The following is a 378-nucleotide window of genomic DNA, read 5'->3' as shown; positions in this document are numbered from 1 at the left end:
GTTCGGATATTGCTTTCACTGATTTGTGATGTGATGCAGCAGAATTCAAGCTGAATGAAAAGTGGCTGTAGCCACCAGGCTGCTCTGCGCAGGCTTTCCGCATCCTTTTTAGCTGTAATCTTCTTTTTTTTCTTCTCATTGACTGTGCCCTTCCGCGCGAGGCTTCATCCCAGTATAGTCTTTGTCCTGTCTGATAACAATATACATTGTATAATCCCAAATTCTATGAAGGTTAAGAGTGTAAAAAAAAAAAGAAGGCTGAATTTTTTCTAAACTTTTTGCTGAAATGTATGTATCTTCTAAATATATATGGGCAACAAACCAAAAAAATCATGTACACCAGAGCTGAATGAGATACTGATCAGACAGAGATGAGGA

This window comes from Egretta garzetta, unplaced genomic scaffold (assembly GCF_000687185.1).
Source record: "Egretta garzetta isolate BGI_Z169 unplaced genomic scaffold, ASM68718v1 scaffold152, whole genome shotgun sequence".
Classification (NCBI taxonomy): Eukaryota; Metazoa; Chordata; class Aves; order Pelecaniformes; family Ardeidae; genus Egretta; species Egretta garzetta.
This window is presented reverse-complemented; position numbering follows the sequence as displayed.